The 17,755-nt window shown below is 48.7% G+C and overlaps 1 long non-coding RNA gene across 2 annotated transcripts in view; it reads right to left on the reverse strand.

Annotated features, from left to right (window-relative positions):
• Positions 1-10,091, reverse strand: part of LOC150004033 (uncharacterized) — a 126,054-nt gene extending 115,963 nt beyond the window's left edge. For both annotated transcript variants that reach the window (XR_016512358.1, XR_016512359.1), the window contains exon 1: positions 9,699-10,091. This is a non-coding gene — a long non-coding RNA (uncharacterized LOC150004033). The remainder of the gene's footprint in view (positions 1-9,698) is intronic.
• Between the last annotated feature and the right edge of the window lie 7,664 nt (positions 10,092-17,755).

The raw sequence follows: 17,755 nt of genomic DNA on the forward strand, positions 1-17,755 counted from the left end.
AGTCACTGGTAATTTCGTGTCCCTAAGTGACCCGTCCCTGCCCACACAGAACTCCCCATCTGCTTCCTCTGGCCGCAGCCTGCCTGATGTGGATAAAACCTCTCCAGTCTTGGATTCCACAGCCATATGTTGGAGTCCTGGCTCTGCCCTCCACACCGTCTGCTCAGCAGGGCTGCTGTACAGATGAGCGTGGAGCGTACGCACAGTTGGCATTCAAAAAATGGGAAAGAAAATCTATGCAGGAGAAAGCCCTAGGCCAAGCCCTGAATGCATGCCCATTCTTGCTGTTATCCTCAGTGCTGGCTGGTGGCTCAGCCGCTAGTTCTAATCAGTGGGAGAGGAGCCCAGCCCCCTCGAAGGAGCCCCCGGTGTATGGAGGGCAGGAGAGGCTAATGGAGTGTAAGACTGTCTGGTTTCCAGAAGCCTTGGACAAAGGACTTCTCTACTCTGTGCTTCTTCACCTGTTAAATGGGAATAATCTGTTAGGCATGTCATGAGCTAACCCACACGAAAGCACTCGGTGTTGTGCCTATGATGTCACTAAGAGCTAGCTATGATGATCACTGCAGTTGTTGCTAAGTGCCAAGTGACTGTGACCTTTCTGAGGGCAGGAACATTGTTTTCCTCCTCCGGTAGGTGCTCAGTGGCTGGACAGCGGGAAAGAAGGGGAAAGGGAAGGTACTGTGATGGAGCTGGCTGGTCAGGAAAGGCCCAAGAAAACACGGAACTTAACCTAGATTGTACAGAAGAGGAAAAGCAATACTCTGCCATATGATCATTTCCCCTTGGGCAAATTCCCTTACCTCTCTGGGCCTCAGTTTCCCCAAGCTGAGCTGGGTGAAACTTACAGTTTCTTCCAGCTAGAACATTCCTTGATCCTATTAATGAGCCATGTTGCTATTATTCTCATTCCCCCGAGGTCCCTCTCCAGGGAGCTCAGAAGACATTAGACTTTGTACCAGGAGACCTACAATCCAACTTCTGAAAGTGCTGAAGTCAGGCCGTGACCAAGCTCAGCCCACAGTCTTTGGAATGTCTACCATTAACCCAGTGACTGATCCCAAACCATCTCTACTGTGGTTCTGTGCGCCCAAGAGCCCTTTGCTTTTGCAAACAATGCGATCTGCCAGCTGTGCTGAACTGCGTGGCTCTGGGAGAAGTCACTGTGTGCTCGGAATCCATTCTGTAACACAAAGCTCCCTGAAAGAAAGTACTGGGCCATTCTACCGGACAACAAAACCCCGCGCTCTCTGCTAGGGGCGGGTAGGAGAGGGCCTGTGCTTCCCGCCCTCCTGCCTGGAGCCACAGCCAGCCCTTCCTCCAAATTCCTTGGCCAAGGGGCAATCTCTTTTTCCAGCTTCTAGCTGTTAGTCAATGTTCTTCCACTCCACTCCCCCACAGAAAAGGCAAAGGCACCCCCCGCCCCCTTCCCTGCCAGCACTGACATCCTGGCCTCTCCCTGCTCCCTCTGGGTCACCGCCCACCATAAACAGTTTGGCCATGACATTCAGCTCTGATCAGGCTGTGTGCAAATATCTTAAAGGAGCTGTTTCCAAAAAGACAAGGGTGCAGTGCAAATGCAAATAATTTCTAAACCTCCTCCTCCATAGGCCAGGGAGATTGCATGGGGGCTCTGGGTATACCCAGGGGCTCGGGGAGGCTGAGATGGCTTTGTCATTACAGCAATTAGCTAAGTCTTACATTTTAAGAACAGCAGGAAAGTAGTGTCAGCTGAAAGGGGTTTTCTGTGCGCTATTTAACTAAATGGCTCTACAGCTGGAGAGAGCCATAGGCAGACGTGTTACGATTCATGGGTTCCCAATTACAATGATCCTCTGTTATTGTATAAAAACAGCAACACAGCCATTCTCCACCCTCCCAATGCCTGCTCCCTGCATCCCCTTCCCCCATTGGCTGGCAAGGCTGCTGAGCATCCTGAAAGTAGCACCCAGATTCTCCTCCGTCTCCAACTTTGCAGCTTTCAGCCCACTGGGATTCCTTCTCTGCAGAGCCGAGGAGGAGAGGGTGGAGAGGGTGCAGCCCCCTGGAGAACGTTCTGTCAGAGACACCCATAAAGGCATTAGAACTGTTTTTGCGGAGGCGGGTAGTGCTAAGGCTAACAGGCACAGATTTGGAATTCTCTCCTGTTTTGACTAAATGGACATACAGGCACATGCACGCACCCCCCCGCCCCCCATTCAGCAGAAAAGCAATCAGACTGTTCAGGAGCATGTTCTCCCTGCACTTCTTTCCAGTCTGGGTCAGGCTGGCCTCCAGAAGACTTCAGAAAGATCTGGTGCCCATGAAGAGCTTTGGAAGCGGGGTGACCTGAGTTTGAATGCTGCCTTCTCTCTGTGACCTTGGGGACACACCTAACCTCTCTGAGCTTTGGTTTCCTGTCTTTAAAATGGGGCTATACATCCTTGCTCTGCACATACTCCTCACGGTCAGCCTGAATGACAGTGAGAGGAAAGTGTTTGGCAGGGTGCCTGGTGCCTACAGAAGTCTCCCCCTGCTCCCCCAATTGCAGGTTTCGCTTTTTTTTGCCATTTCAGTTATTTGTGGTCAACTGCGGTCCGAAGATATTAAATAGAAAATCCCAGAAATAAACTATTCATAAGTTTTAAATTGTGTCCTGTTCTGAGTAGATGATGAAATCTCCTGCTGTCCTGGTCTGTCCTGCCTGGGATGTGAATCATTCTTCTTTCCAGTGAATTCACACTGTATACGCACCCCCCCTTACTGAGTTATCAGATTGACTGTCCTAGTATCGCTGTGCTTGGGTTCAAGTGACCCTTATTTTACTTAATAATGCCACATTCACATCACACTTTTGGCAGTCTATTTGTTAGAGTTGTTCTATTTTATTATTAATTATTGTCGATCTTTTACTGCTTCTGACTTATAAACTAATCTTTATCATAGGCATGTATATGCAGGAAAAAGCAGTATGCATAGGGTTCTGTGCTATCCGCGGCTTCAGGCATCCTCTGGGAGTCTTGGAACGTATCCCCCACAGATCAGGGGCACTACTGTAGTAGGTACTCAGCTTTGGGGAGCTGTTGCTGTTGCTCAGAATGATGAATACTGTGTGTTTGTGGGGTGTCTGGGTGTGTTAGGAGCTTTGTATTTGTTCTATCTCACCAGCCAGAGTGGACAAGGCTTGGGGTGTCAAGATGGCCATGCGGGAGGGGGCACAAACGTCAGCCCCCCTGAGGAGCGCTTTCCTCAACTCTTTCTGCAACGCTGACTCACACGGGCACGTTTGCACAGCCCATGCACGCACGCTTGCTGCCTCCTCCTTCATTTAGACTTCTGCTCCCGCCTCAGTTCTCTGCAGATGTTTTCGAGCCCCGAAGCTGCAGCTGCAGGCATTCCACCAGGCGGAGGAGAACCTGTAGCCCAGGAATTCCATTCATCTCTTCCCCGCCCCTGGGACAGCAGGCTCCTGCTCTCTCCCATAGTCTGTCCTGGACCCCCAACAGGGAGGACTCCCTCCCAAAGAAGGAACTAACTCCATTTGGCTACTCTGGGAGGCCCCAGGGACACATGAATCCACTCTCCACACTGAACTTGACAGCAAACGGGTTCCCGGCTTTTGCTCATTTCCCCCTGCAAGGTAAACCCCATCTGGCTTTAAACCCAGGAAGGTGAAGCCAGCATGCAGTTCCCACGTTTCCATCCCAAACCAAGCCTCTGCACCAAAGTGAATGCCTGGGTCACACCTTAATATCGGTCTCCCATGGATCAATAGCACAAGCGTTTAATTTACTGCAGATTCTAGGTGTTAAACACTATGGCAGAGAAACATTGTGTAATAAGATTTAATTTCCAGTAGGTGTTTATGGTAATAGGGGACTGGAGGTGGAGCAGAGAGTGGGAGAAAGTGTGTGAATTGTGGCCTTTAACAGGTAGATTGTCCACCAGGCAGTAAAGACCGGTGTCAGCAAGACCCTGGGCCTGGTCTTCTCTCTATTCCATTTTAAAAGTTTGGGTGGAAACCGATGTGCTGTTGTCAGGACTGTGCTTCTCCTTGGGGGTCTGTTACACACACGTGCACACACACACTCACACTACCGCCAATCAGCCCTTCTTAAACGCATGACTACAAGCATAAGAACAGGAAACAGATTGTGGGTGGATGTCCTTAAAATTGCCACCTGTTTGCTGTAGGGTGAAGGCCTTAGAGAAGGGTGGAGGAAGGTAATGGGGAGGGAATTTTCTTGTTCAGTTAAAAATGAAACTACCTTGTCCATAAGGAGGGCAACGTCCACTTTACTGTCTGCCACAGGCACACGTCAGAGCCAAACATCCTTTCAGAGCTGTTTGGACTTGACCATGACACAGCACACTGCAGTCCCTGAGCCTCGCACGGGCTCTCCCTGCGATCGTCCGGGAGAGTGCATCTGTGCGTGGGGAGGACGGAGGAGAATGGCAATGAGATGGGGATGGTCTGGGTCTCGGGATCTGGGATACAATCTATGCCTGTTAATTAACAACAAAGTCACATCCTAGAGGTGATGGCAGTGATGACCATGGTGGCGGCGGTGACGGTGGGGATAACAGTTGACATTTATTGAGCACAATCTACGAGTTAGGTGTTTGCTAAGCCCTTTTATAAATGTCTTCCTGAGCTTCACAACAACCCATAATGCAGCTAGCCACTAGGATGATCTCCATTTTTGAGGGATGAGGAAACTGAGGTTTAGAGAGGTAAGTATTAGCCCAAAGTCATGAAGCTGATAAATTGAGCAGAGAATCAGAGATGTGGGTCCTTGCTGGGCGAATCCAGTATGGGAAACCTAGAAGCAGTGCCTCTGAAGCTCTCTGATAAGCAACCCCTGCATTAAAGCAAGGTGAAGGCCATGACTCAAGTTCTGCTGATGAGCGGTGGGGCTGCAGGTGAGACCCAGGAGCCCGGGGGTCAGGAGAAAGGCAAGTGTAATGTTTGGGGAGTAACTGGTACTCCCTTCTAGCTGTTTCAGTCCCACTAATTAGGAAAGGGGAGCTAGTTACCTCCTGGTAACAGCTGACCAACATCGGGTTAATTTTGGATTCTTATTGGTAAGACCTAAAAGAAAAGCTTCCCACCATCCCTTACTTCCTTCTTGTAATGCTGTTCTTCTTTTTGCCCTGAGGGAAAACTGGTGCCCTGGTCTGAAACTTTCCAGGACTCATTTTATTTCAAATAAGAACCAAGCTGATTTGTCCCCACAAGACACACCGCTGTCAGTCTCCCCTTCCTATAACACATGACCTTCCCTCCTCAGCAACCTGCCATAGCTCCCCAGTACCCCCTAACCTGGTGTCATCTCTTTGACAGCTTTCCCTGCACCCCCTCTCCACCATGCCAGGATACACACAGCTCCCACAATGCAGTTTTCACCTTGAACACGTTCCTTTCTTTTTTCATCTTAGGTCGCATGCACTTTATCTGCCAACTCAACAGCTGTTCATTCACTCCCGCCGCCTTACAAGCTGAGCCCCTATTTGTTCACGGCAGCAAAGTGCCTAACTGAAAATATTTGATTGGCCCTCTCTGGCAGGTTTGGGAGGCAATGAGCTAAGTTGTGGCCAATGGGCTAAGGACAGAAATCCCTCAGAGCTGCATTCCTTCCTAGATGTCACAGCGAAGCCATGCTAGGTAAACACTCACTCATCTTATTTTCTCTTTCCCAGAATGCAGATGTGAGGCCTGAAGATGCAGCAGCCACCTTCCTACCGCGAGACCATAAACCTGGGGCCAAAGGGCTATACTCTAAGGACAGCAGAGTAGAAAGACAGAGTCTAGGTTTCCACTGGTACAGCATAGGCATTGTCCTGCCCACCCTTCTTGTCTGACATGAATGAGCGAGCCCCCATTTGGTGAAGTCACTGGTGGTCAGGCTTTCTCTTGCTAGCAGCAGAATGCAGTGAGGTCTGATACAACTCCAGACATTATTCCTCCTCATGCATGGGGCAGTTCAGCTACTACCTACACTAGGATATCCGCTACGGAGAAGAATGATCATGCTGTTGACTGTGCTTCCAGGCAGTTACTTTTCTCAAGTACAGCACTTATTTAATCCTGCTCAGTGCATCCTAATGAGTGTCTGTCTCCCTGCCGGTCTGCTCAAATTCCTAAAGGGTCAGGGGGCTCCATCTCAACAGCATTCCCCTGATGTCTGGAGTGGCGCAGTGATACACGTGGCACTCTGCTCACTAGCTGCTTGGTCTTGGGCCCTAGGTTAGAGAACCTCTCTGGGTCTTGGCTCCCTCATCTATAAAAAGGAGAGAATGAGAGTACTTATCTCACAGAATGGCCGCATAGACAAAATAGTTTCATCTTACTTAGAATGGCTCCTGACGTACAGAAGTGCTTGACCGCAGGCTCTTATTAATGTGATGAATATTACAGTTGCTGAAGGGACAAAGACATCGACACTTAGTTGCTAAATAAATCAACAAAGGAATGAAACTCAGGAGGATCCCTATGAGTTCAGACCACAGGGTAGTGGTCACTGCTCCCTCTTTCCTGCCTGTGCCTAAACCTTCCCTTTTCATTCTAACTAGATATTATAGCAGCTCCATATTCAGGGAGCTGCTATAATGGAGGGTTTAATGCTAAAAAGTAAGACCAGACTTCAAGCGCTGACTTCACCTTTTGCTGTGCAGCCTTGGGCAACTTTCTTCACTTCTCTGACCCTCAGTTTCTTCAACGGGAAACTGGGGATAACAACAGTACTCATCTCATAGGGTTATGCTGAGAACAGAATGATAAACCATGTAAAACACATAGCACTGTGCCTAGTATACTGAAGTAAGTGCTAGCAACTGTCATTGAACATTGTCATTATTCTTTTTGTCAAATGTGTAGCATCCCACCGAATCACAAGGCCCTAATGTGAATGAGACACTTGGCGTAGTCACCTTTCAGCCCCCTGGGGGGTCTGTCAAGATACACTGCATTCATGTCAGGGAGAATACCCTTCATGAGTGCCAACAAACAGCTGTCATTTTAATCTTTTTCTTTAAACAGGGGATTATTTAATATATAGCAGGTGCTTGAATGTCATTTCATTATAATACTGATGAGGAAAAAAAAAAAAAATCGATTCCCAGCCTGGGCCACAGTCTGTGCGGGGCTTGCATGCTCTCCCCATGTCTTTATGGGTTTCTTCCACACCCCAAAGATGTGAATGTGCGGTGAATTGGTGTGTCTACATTGTGCCAGTCGGAGTGAGTGTGAAGGTTCCCAGGACGAAAAGGGGAGGTTGTGCCTTGCGCCCTGAGCTGCCAGGACAGGCTACAGCCACCTGCGGCCCTGAACTGGAATAAGTGAGTTGAATAATGATTATCTTACTTATTTTTATTAATCTTTTTAAAATGAATGTAAAGCTCGCATTTATTGCAATGTTTAATATTAGAAGTGTTTTGGGGTCTTTATTTAGAAGTTTGGTGAGGTTTTTATGATTAGAAATAGGCTGTCGGCACTTAACTCTTTTTATGTCAATTAGCCTAGGGTCAAACTGATTTCCTAATAAGTCGTTCAGATTTAAGTCGCAGTTTCCACAAACTTATTGATGAGGTCAAGTGAAAACTTACTGTATCTGATTTATCTTAAAACCTTGGCTACTGAATTTTCTCCTTAAGAGCTAGCTGTTGACTTCAGGTAGATCCTTAGTTGACATCAAGATTGGCTAGAAGGTTCAGTGCACAAGAGAACAATCTAGAAGCAGAGCTTTTAAACAGCAACGATATTCCCACAGGTCACAGGTCTAGTTATTGTCAGGGGCACAATTCCATCATGCTTGTAGAGTTTTCCCCTTTTGGCCTTAAAAGAAGACCTGTATACAGCACTACATAACTTTCCCTTTAAACTTAAGTCAAGCTTTTATATTAGACCCATTCAAGCACTTGACAGCTCCATTAATTTATTTTTACTATTAAACATGCCATTTTACAAGCTATTTACTCTACTTGGTTGTCATCCAAATGCTTTTTGACATTACTGCCCTGGGACTGAACTGTTTCAACTCAGAGCCCTCCTAGATGGAAAGTCACCGCGTGAAACCTTGAAGAGCTCCCAGGGCCTCGCCCCCTTCACTTCAACAGGCATTAATTTCTGCCCTCTATAAAGGAGTGAGAGCGGATGGACGTGTGTCTGTTTGTATGTGTGTTAAGAGAGTAATTGTGGGAGGTCTGAATGAACAGAGGGATGAAGGAGAGGGATTCTTGTCCCCCAAATCCTGCCCAACAGGGCCTGACTCAGACCTGGGGAGATGCTAACTTGGACAGAGAAGGTGATCAGAGAACTTCCGGGCCTGAAAAGACTTAGTGACCCTGGGGACCAAGCTCAGCAGCGACTCTTTCAAACGGGAGGGGTCCAGAGAAAGGAATGATTTCTTTCCCTCCCTCCCTCCCTCCCTCCTTCCCTCCTTCCTCCACACCTCCGGACAAACAAAAGGCCAGCGCAAAACAGCTGAAGGCGGAGACCCCCACTAGCTTGGCAGCCCATCAATCAGGTGGAAGCCTGAGCAATCACAACTTGGCTTCCCCCAAGTTTTCACCCCAGACTAACAAACTACCCTCCTCGCTCCTCCTCTGCCTCCGAGCACTGCACAACTACGAGGCCAGGGGGCCGTTCCGTGATGCTCCCTGGTTTCCAACTTGCCGCTCATCTCCGTCTCCGCAGCCTCCTGCACAGCGGCTGGGGAAAGGGCAAGTTTGCAATGGGGAGTCTACCAAGTCCTGAGGAAGCCACAAAGAAGCTGCCACACCAACAAAGATTAACCTCTCGTGGGGCAGACGCAGAACGCCAGCTGCCGTGCCGGGGACGAACGTGGGTTGGGGTTGGCAGAGGCGAACTGCGGGCGTGGGGCAGCCTGCGGCGGACAGTCAGGCAGGGGACACCGCGGTCCCCTACAGCCCCTACCCACGCGGATGCCCCGGCACCTGAGCAGGGCGTGGGGACAGCGCCGCGCTCTGGCCCTGCCCGCGGCAGGTAGCTCGGGCGGCCGCCCGCGCCGCGCGCCCGCTGCTTGCAGCCACCGGCAGAGACGAGAGAGGAGAGGCAGCTTCAACCCACGGCGTCATGCTTCCTGCCACCACATTACGGCGAATCGTCACCAGGCGAGGGGAGAAGAGGGGAGAGCGGGGGAGGGAGGGGAGCAACACACGTAGCCCCCCGCCTGCCCAAACCCGCCGAGACGGGGCCACGTCCCGCTGGAGTCCCCGCGGGACCTGCCCCGTTTGCACAAAGCGCCGCAGTTGGGCCAAGAAGGGAGGGAGCCGGCCACGAAATAAATAAATAAAAACAGAGTCGGGTCTACGTAACGCCCTGTCGAAAGCGGACGCCATATTTTTTTGTGGCTTATGTCGACATAGGGAAACGTAGACATGTTTTTCCTCCTCCTCCTCCTCTCGGGCTGGCTCCCATTTATCCAAACTTGTAATCAAAACTCTTAAAAAAAATCTCTCCCCCACCCTGGATCTTCTTATTTCCTCCCACCCGCAAAAAAAGCCTGCACCCCCCCTTTCCGCACCCCCCCTTCCGATCACAAACCCGGCCAAGTCCCATTAACAACACATTTTCGGGAGCCGCGGTGGCGACGGTGACGGTGGGAAAGTTGGGCTGGAGTGGCCGGCGCGGGGCGTGCGGGGCTCGGGGCTGGCGGCGCAGGGCGGGGGCTGCAGGGCGCCGAGGCGAAGTTTCTTACCTGCGCCGGGGCTGGGAACGCGGGGACCCGGGCTGGGAACGCGGAGACGCGGCACGGGCGTTCCAAAATGGAACTCTGCTGGCTGCCCCCACCCACTCCCCACTCTCCACCGGGCGCCCGGCTCGGGCTCCGTGGGAAAGAGGGGGAAAGCCAGCCCGCCGGACAGACAGACAGAAAAAGCCCTCTTACGGAGAACAGTGGCCAAAATTTTAAAAAGAAAAAAAAAAAAAAAGAAGGAAAAAAAGGGGAAAAAAATGTCTCGATCAGTGGGGAATCTACGCCAAAACCCACATGATCTGTAACGTCAGCATGCGTATTTGCATACGATACCACCACCAGAGCTGCCACCCGGGCTCGGGTTCCGCAGAAAGTTACAAAGTGAAATTCAGCCCCCTCCCGAGACACCGGCGAAATGTCATTTTCAGGCGGAAGCTGGGGTGCGGGGGGTACTCTAGCCCTAAAGGCGCTGGTTCCTAGCCAAGGTCGGGGGGGGGGGCAGTAAATTAACTTAAAAGTCCGAGTCCAGTAACGGAGTCGATGGAATTTCTGCGAGGGGAGGAGGGGGAGGCGCGAGCGGGATCATTGAATATTAAGCAGGACTCGGCGCAGCGGCCGAACCCTCTCGGTGCAATACCCATTTTCTTTATGAAAAGTTCAAGGTGTCACTGATGAGCTCGACAAACTGTTGATCCTGACCACGTGGAGGGGCGGACGGAGGGACCACGGGGCGCGGCTGCCAGCCGTACGCTGCGGCACCCGGGGATTCCGGGACCCCGCGTCCCTTCTGCAGCGCGAGGGGGCAGCGGCGGGTGAGGCCGCCCCGGGAACTGCCTGCGCCTTCTCTCATCTTTGGGCTCAGGGAGATAATAACAACTAAAAAAATATTTTTAAAGCGAGGTACATTTTACTTCTGGAACTGTAACGAGAGGGCTTAGAGTAAGGAGGCTAAGTAAAAAGCCCCCAGTTATATAACGACTTAAAATTAGGTGACTTTTGCTGGGGAGATTCCGAGATTTCCTCTTGCGCCCGGTCCGAGGTTGGTAAAAGGTCCTCAAACTTTTTTCCTTATGAGCCAATAAACAAACAGGCGCCCCCCGGGTGTTGACTTCAGCTCTTGCAGGACCGGCGTTTGCTGGGATTCTGACGCCGAGAAACGCACACCCTTACGGCACCCGCAGGGAAGTCCCTCGGAAGCGAGGCGGTTCACTTACAGACTTGGGACTCCGGCTTTCCTCGCGGGAGCACGTCCCTAACCGCCGCCGCCCCCTGGCTCCTCGCGGGCGCTTTAGAGCCCTGGCGGGCCGGGATCTCGCTGCTCATCGCCTGCGGCCTCGGAAACTTGAACTTGGGTTTTGGGCGCGGCGCTCCTGCAACAGTGCTCGGCTAAGGAGCTCTCTCTAAGGGATTCGGGATCCCGGGACACTTCGGAATGAATCTCACGGGGTAACCTGTCGGCGCCGTTCGTTAACTACCTGGATGGACCGGTTTTCTCTCCGCAGGCATCTGGACGCTTAGTATCTCCCGGGCGTGAGCTGAAAGCGAGCGCGCAGTAGTCCGGCGAGGGGAGGCCGTCTGGGGGCTGCTTTTGACACTGAGCGCAGCGAGAAAACAAAAGAAACCTGGGACCGGGATACTCTGCGGCGTCCCCCTCTGCCTGCCTGCCTGCCCGCCTGCCCTGAGGATGAGCAGGCGCGGAGCGCCGGGGCTTCGCGGCCAGCCTCTGCTCTCGGGAATTAGAACGAACTCTAGCGGCCGTTTGCGATTCAGCTCTGGGCGCGAGGGCAGCAACAGGTGGCTAAGTGTGGCGGAGTGGCGGGAGGCGAGGACCGAGACTGGGGTGGCGACAGCTGGCCTTGGGGGCTGACTGCGTGGCCAACGCACTGGGTTACTTTTTGGCCTTTTTTTCGTTTCCTAGGATGAAAGAAGAAAGTAGCTAAAAGGTTTTTTCTAGGGTCTCCCCTAGAGTTCCACTTCCTCTAACATGACCTTTTGGGTTCCCAAGAGATTTTTACAATAAAAATATAATGGGCTCATACGCAAATTTTCTTATTGGCCTGCACCTGTTTGTTCGGTTGTTGCTGATGCAGCATCTGTATTTTTTTTTTTTTTTTCCACAACGCGTAAAACGAGGACCTGACTTGGGAGGAGGGCTCTTGCGTGGGGTTTGCATACCTGACGCAAATGCCCGGGTTTAAAGGATTCTGTTGAGTACTTCCTTGGTGATTGTCATCCAGATAGCTTCGCATCTTGCTCAAACTCACTTGATACCTATTATTTAAGATCCTCACTTACTTGCCATCAACATTAGACTTTAGAGATGCTGGCTTCCTCCCTCCTTCCCTCAAGGGTGTGCCAGAAGAGTAAAAGAAGAAGAAGAAAAAGACTGCCCCCACTGTCTTTAGTATTTTTATTTTGTTCACTCTTGACTCTTGCAGGTCTCACTCTTACCCTTACTTACTTTTGACTCAGGTCTTTACACCACTTTTCTGGTCCTTTTAAAATAAGTAGAGTTCACAGTTTGTGTCCATGGAAATATTGAAACCTTAAGGAAGCTATTCCCGTTTTGAGGCTGCATTTCCTTTTGCTGGTCAGTCATTCAGGAGGGGGTCTGTAAGCCTAGGTTCCTTCACCCCGCCCTGTTACCACCTGCTTCTGTCTGGATGAGAGTCATAGGATGGGAAGGGTCAGGGTATAGCCAAGCAGGCTAAACCGTCTGGTTTTTCTACAGACTTTCCAGATCTTTGGGGTACTCAGATGTCATGGACACTGTTGGGGTTTCTGATGGGCTGAGATGTTGTTAAATTGGTCAAAGTTTAGCATGGACTGAACTTTCACCATATAAACAACCAGCAGAGAGTAAAACAAAGGTGACTTTTACATTAAATGCTGTGATTCCAGTTTGCTTTATGTGTAGGTGGAGTAGGCAGACCCTTATCTGATATGATTCAAGAGCTTGGGAATTAATAATTGTAAGAGTTAGGTTTATGGAGTGCTTTCTATGCATGTGCTAGATGCTACTTAATCCTTTCAACAACGCTACCACTCAGTGATTCTTAAGGGTTTTTTTTTTTGTTTGTTTGTTTTGGCCTCAGGTCTCCTTTAAACTCTTAATATTATTGAGGACCCCAAATAGCTTTTGTTTATGTGGGAGAGATATAAATATAAATTAACCATATTAGATTGGAAAAAAATGAAAATATAGGAATTCACAAGCACGCTTTCCATTAGTCATTAGAGCAATGACACCGTTACATGTCCCATGGCCTTTGGAAAACTATTGTGTACTTGCGAGAGAACGAGAGTGAAAAGGCCAAGTAACATTTTAGCACCCTTATGAAAATAGTTTGACCTTAAGGACTCCCTGAAAAACCCTTGGGACCCTCCAGGGTCCCAGATCACATTTTGAAAGCCCACTATTAAATGTGTTATATTATTATACCACTGGCTGGTTTGGCTCAGTGGATTGAGCGTCGGCCTGCGAGCTAAGTGTCGCTGGTTCGATCTTCCAGTCAGGGCACATCAGAGAAGGAAAACTCTGACTCCAAAAAACCTCCGCTGCCTTGCGGCATACCTCTTCAGGGGAAAGGCTAAGGGAGTAAACCCCGACAGAAAATCCGGAGCCGGAGTCCCTAAGGCGGTTTGACGTTGTAGTCAACACCGGCAACTCCTGCGGCGCACCTGAAGCCAAGCTGTATTGACTCCGTCTTTCCCTTGGACCCTTCAGCTGCGAAGAGAGGGGGTGTCTGCTGCATGGGCAACAGCAGACCCTCCATATCACCCTGCCCAGGCTCTGTAGCTTCAGCTTCACTGGAGAGGACACTCCAGCGTCATCGCAAGATGTCGATTCAACATGGGAGGAGACAGATACCGTGTCACTCCCGAGTCAGACTGCACAACCATTCTCGGCAGTGCAGATAGACTCTTAAGAAGCTACACCATCGTCTCTCGAGACGGACGGCTGCCGACGACAGATTATACCCATTCTGCAGACAAGGGAACCAAGGCTCAGAGAAATATAGTCACTTGCTCAAGGCAAGTGGTGGAAACAGGGATTTAAACCAGGTGCATTGGAGCCCAGAGCCAAGGTTCTTAATCACTGTAAATTCCACCTTGTGTTGACAGCCTGAGCTCTAACCTAGGACAACCTCTAGGGCTTCTCAAGACGACTTTTCTTAACAGCAATCATGTTTTGAGGCCCTACTAGGTGCCAGGCACGGTGCCAGGCACAGTGCCTGCCCCTCGGATGTGTTACCTGTGAAATCCTTAAACCGCCTGCCCTGTGGGTATTGTTCTACCCACTTTACAAATGACAAAACTGCAGTTCAGAGAGGTTAAGAACCTTCTCCAAAGTCACTCAGCCCAAAACTAGTAGAACCTGGTTTCAAATCTTTGTCTGGTGGCTTCAGAACCAGCAAGGACAAGGGTCCATCATGGTGCTTTACAGAGGCCGAGGGAGGAGAGAGCAGCTTCTATTTATAATTTGGTAGGAATGAAGCCTGGCTGAGAAGTCTTGAAAAGTTAGAAATGGCAGGAGCAGAAGAAATTTAAAACAACCAACTAACCAAAAACCTCAGCATTACCGTTGAGGAGCCCCTCATATAATGATAACAAATCCACGCTGGCTTGTAAACTCAAAGTAGTCATGGTGGGTGCAGCAAAGATTTGGAAGTGAGATGCGAATTGGAGGGTCACCCCTTGCACGTGTCTGATTCTGGCACGTACATGCTAGATAAATATTTTTTAAATGAATTTTTAAAAAAGACACAAAATACAGAGAAACAAACAACAGAAGAAAATCAATGATCAGCAGTCCAACCAGCTACTGGTGATAATTTTTTTAAATTTTTAATTTTTTATATGCTTTATTGATTATGCTGTTACAGTTGTCCAATTTTTTTTTCTCTTTGTTCCCCTCCACCTAGTGACGTCCCTCCCTCCAGTTGTCCTCCCACCCGCTTAGTCCCTGCCCATTGGTTGTGCATATAGTTCTTCTCAACATCTTCCTGTCTACTCCACTCCCTCCTACTATGCTTCTTAATTCATGTGCCATCTCTCTCCCTTTCTCTCCTTCTCCCTCCCTGCTGACCTCCCCTCAAAATGTTCCCCATACCTGTAATTCTTTTTCCCCTCTCATTGCCTACTTAGTTTGCCTTTGTCTCAGTTCCCTAGCTTCTGTAGTTGGTTGTTGTGATACAGTTTTCATTTTAATGTTCATAGTTTTGATCCTCCTTCTTCTAAACCAGTCCCTTTAACATCTCATATAACCGTGGTTTGGATCTAATGAATTCCTTCAGTTTTACTTTGTCCTGAAAGCACTTTCTCTGCCCTTCTATTCTGAATGACAGCTTCACTGGATAGAGTATTTGTGATTGCAGGTTTTTGCTTTTCATTACTTTGAATATTTCTTGCCAGTCCCTTCTTGCCTGCAGGGTCTCCTTTGAGAAATCAGCTGATAGTCTTATTGGGACCCCTTTGTACGTAATTCTCTTTTTCTCTCTTGCTGCTTTTAAGATTCTCTCTTTATCCTTAATTTTTGACATTTTGATTATTATGTCTTGGTGTGGTTCTCCCTGAGTCCAGTTTTTCTGGAATTCTCTGTGCTTCCTGGACCTGTAAGTCTATTTCCTTACCTAAGTTAGGGAAGTTCTGCTTCATTATTTTTTCACATAATTTTTCAATTTCTAGTTCTTCTTCACTTTCTGGCAACCCTATGATTCGGATGTTGGCCTTTTTATAGCTGTCCCATAGGTTTCTGAGCCTCTCCTCATTTTCCTCACTTTTCATTTCCTCTTCCTGCACTGGTTGACTGTTCCTTCCCTATGTTCTGATTTGTTAATTTGATCCCTGGTTTTCTTTCCCTCACCACTAGTTTCGTATGTGTTTTCATTCATTTCAGCAGGGCTAGCCTTCATTCCTTCCCTGTCTTGTTTAAGATCTGCTGTTAGTTCTGTAAGCATTTGTATAACCAAAGCTCTGAACTGAGCCTCAGAAAGATTTCCTGTCTGCTGCTTCGTTAGATTAGATATTTGCTGTCTGGTCAGCTGCGTCACCGGGATCTCTATCATGATCTGTGCCATCCTGACAGTTTGTGTTTACCTTTGCTTCCTGGGTGAGGCTGTCACATCTCCTGCGCTATAGGGGGCGGAACCCCATGTACTCGTCACTACCGGGCGACCCGTCTCACCACGCTGTGGCACTTTGTGTGGGGGCAGGTGTCCAAGATGGATTCCTTCCGTTCACTCTCCGCTGAGAGACCGGAAGTCTCCGTCCCCACGCCCTCCGGCCGTCACAGTCCGAGGCAATGGGGGTCTGCCTTCCCCGGCGTTGGAATCACGAGCTGACAGGTTTGGTCTGCAGTCGGGGGTGCTCCCCAGGCGCTTCTCGCCTCCCCTTAAATACGGGTGTCTGTGTTTACCGCCGTCCTGCCGCCATTAGCGCTGCTGCGGCCAGCACAGCCCAACCTTTCCGCTCCGGCTTTGCCCCTCCTACCATCCGGACGAGCACCACTTGTTTATAACTTCATACGTTGGACTTCCATGTAGCTATATTTTCTGGAACTTCTGGTCTTTTCTGGTTTTGCGGTAGTTGTACAGCAGTCCCTTGCCATATCGCGCTTCACTTATCGCGGCCTCACTGTATCGCGGGATTTAAAAAATATTATACTTAATTATTTATCACGGATTTTTTGCTATATTGCGAGATTTTGTGGTACTGTATATGTATGTTGTTAAAGTTACGTAGGTTTAAGAGTGTAGAATATGTTTAAGAACATAAGTAGTGTTTATGAAAGTTTAATAAGGGACTGGGAACGGTTTATAAGTGTGTGGGAAAGGTTTATAAAGTCTTAAAATATATATAAATACTAAAATATATATAAAATACTAAAATACATACTTTGCAGATTTTCATCTATCGCAGGGGGCGTCTAGAATGTAATACCCGCGATAAGTGAGGGAATAATGTATTTCTTCTTAGTTGTGGAGGGAGATGGAGTGTGTCAGTCTAGGCCTCCATCTTGGCTGGAAGTCTGCTGGTGATAATTTTGATATATATCTTTCCATGTGTTCACTTATTTAATTTTTATTTTCTCTTAAGAGAAATAACAACTATTAAATATCAATTTACAAATGGTAGCATGGCCCGGCCACTAGTAATAACAGGATGAGACAGAGTGTGACCTTTTGGGACATTCAGATCTCTTTACCAAATGCCTACAAGTGGGAGGGAAAAAAAGGAAACATGCCAGACCTGCTGTTTTTTTTCCATGTCTGCCTTTCCTCACCCTGTGGTTTGATATAAAATGTCTCATGCCTAGAGATGCAATCCCATGGCATTGATAGGGTCAGAGCAGGAGCTTGACTTAGCAGCGACTTGAACCAGCCTGGAGTGTAGAACTGAACATTCACAAAATGGGGAAAGCTCAGAGCTTTTATTTATTTGGTCTTCTGGTCTTGTCTGATTCTTGCGTCATCCCTGGAAGGTAAACAGAATGGGTGCTCTTCTTCCTGTTATACAGAGGAGGTGTCTGAAACTTAGAAAGGTTATGGCAAATAGTTCAAGTTCACAGACTAAATTCAGAACCATGATGTAAACCCAAGTCTTGGAACTTCAAAGCCAATGCTATTTTTATGCCCCTTCTTCACCGTTTGCTATTATACCAAAAGGGGACTAAACATGTTCACTATCAGACACTGACCCTCCTTTTTTTGCAGAACCCTGGAGAATTATCACCCAACAAGGTCTTTTTTTAAAATCAGAAACTGTATGTGTTCATATCTTAATTTCTTTGTTTGTTTCCCACTATTATGTAAGGTTCCTGCAGGCAAGTACTTTGTTTAGTTTACTACTGGGTTCCCATACTGAAATCTGCCTGCTGTATCACAGGTGCACAGTAAGTGATTGCTGAATGAGTGAGAAAGAGTGAATGAATGAAGTGCATTTCTTGTCAGGACTTCTCCAGTAATAGGCAGCTAATGCTGTCCAAGAGCATATACGTCTTTTGTTTGCCTAGAATGATTTTAGCTTAGTGCTGTGTTTCCTGGGGTCAAGGATTTTGT

Source organism: Furipterus horrens, unplaced genomic scaffold (genome assembly GCF_987537825.1).
Source record: "Furipterus horrens unplaced genomic scaffold, mFurHor1.1.pri manual_scaffold_7, whole genome shotgun sequence".
NCBI classification, from domain to species: Eukaryota; Metazoa; Chordata; class Mammalia; order Chiroptera; family Furipteridae; genus Furipterus; species Furipterus horrens.